Source organism: Penaeus monodon, chromosome 15 (assembly GCF_015228065.2).
Source record: "Penaeus monodon isolate SGIC_2016 chromosome 15, NSTDA_Pmon_1, whole genome shotgun sequence".
In the NCBI taxonomy this organism is placed as follows: Eukaryota; Metazoa; Arthropoda; class Malacostraca; order Decapoda; family Penaeidae; genus Penaeus; species Penaeus monodon.
The window spans coordinates 644133-645763 of record NC_051400.1 but is presented as its reverse complement, the minus strand read 5'-3'; the positions used below and the strand labels follow the sequence as shown (position 1 = coordinate 645763).

At 32.1% G+C, this 1631-nt stretch overlaps 1 protein-coding gene across 2 annotated transcripts in view; it reads left to right on the top strand.

Annotated features, from left to right (window-relative positions):
* Positions 1 to 524: 524 nt before the first annotated feature.
* LOC119581606 (ubiquitin-like-conjugating enzyme ATG10) overlaps positions 525 to 1631 on the top strand; it is a 6643-nt gene continuing 5536 nt past the window's right edge. Inside the window, exon 1 of one of the 2 annotated variants that reach the window (XM_037929721.1) lies at positions 525 to 615. The gene's annotated coding sequence lies outside the window, so the exon portion shown is untranslated. Of the gene's footprint in view, positions 616 to 637; positions 660 to 1631 lie in introns of those variants that run through there. The other variant, XM_037929722.1, reaches the window with a different exon arrangement.

Sequence of the window (1631 nt, the reverse complement as noted above, 5' to 3'; positions counted from 1 at the left end):
TTCACCTTATATCTCCGTTGATTCAGTCTAAGAATATATTCCATATGAGAACATTTATCTGTGACGTCCCAGACGTAAAGCAGGAATTGTGAATGATAATATTGTTCAAATAAGAATAGTTATTTTCGTACAAATAATATTCAGAAGGTTCTTCTAGCTTATTTTCTTACAAAATAAACATTCTTAATTTTTGTAATGATAGTCCATAGCAATAATTTTAATTGACAATCGTTCAATCTCGAATGACACTTCACAGCAAAGATCGGAATGCTCTGAGAAATACCATATCAGTTGTAATGTTTCACTTTCAGCCGGTAGACTGCAGTAAATACTTCGTTCTGTTTGATTATTTTCACCATTTAAACAAAAAAATAATAAGAATTAAATGAGCTACAACTTCCAGACACCAGAAACTATATTATTAAGATAAATCATTAGGATATAAACCACATAATAAAAAATATAGTACTACATATGTTCAATAGATGGCGCTGATGACCAAAGTAAACATCACACGCTGTCCATGCACCGTGTATGGTAAGTGTCCTGTCCTCCAGTCAAAACATTTCCCTCATTGTTTACAAACATTGTCTCGGATTCGAAGGAGGAAGAAAGGTGACGTTTATTGCCTTTTCTTCCTTCTCTTTTTAACATTTTCGGTATGATATTATGTCAGATTGATAGATTAATCCGTGTAGGTCTTATGAGATTGCATGTAGTGGCTTGTTAAGAAGGAATAGCTACGAGTGGAAGTGTTAAAAGAGGTATTTTTCAGGTCGGTCTAGTTGTATCTGTAATCCAACATTGATAAAAATGGTTAATACAAAAATTATATTTTGTTACAGTTATCAACGTTGTAATGTGTGTCAATCTGTTGTAGTAGGTTTATTTTTCTCTCTCACGCACATGTCACATAACTGTTATTATCAACTTGCGAAGGTAATACTACAGACGAAAAGTGACCTATTTTCCGTTCATTCTGTTCATTACGTACAAAAATTTTCTTGTAATATGTAGCCTTGTGAAGCTGAAACAAATCCGCTGAATCGACCTTACCTGTAATATATTGACCTGTTTGGCGACGCAGCTGCATTTGGTGTATTAATTGTTCTGTCATGTCTAGAATATGCATGGGAAAGCTTTCCTGGCTTGTGTCAGTGTGTGTATGATATCAGCCATTGATTCAGTAGACAAGGTGCTGGTCAGTATTATCCTTGTGTCCCCTCTGATATATTAATACATTGGTATCTTTTGCTTACACAGAATGAGGTAATTTAAATAGTAGTTGAAAGTCCTTCATTAAGCAATATTGTTTGTTTTTCTATTTCAATTTGAATTGTTACTTGATATCTTAGTAGGCTACTTGTAACCATGTTAATTGTATTGATACCTGTATTATGATACCATTGATTCACTGATAGTTGAATATTAATCATAAAAGGGTTATGAGGTTAAAAAAAAATTACATTTATGATAGCATCTAGCTATCTTTAACAATATAATCTATTGCCTAATTTGGGTGAGTAATATATACACATTTCTCACACTGTATAAAGTACATAATCTTGAATATGATATTTTCATTTTGTTTTTTATTTTATGATTACAGTCATATTTAAAAAATGATGGAC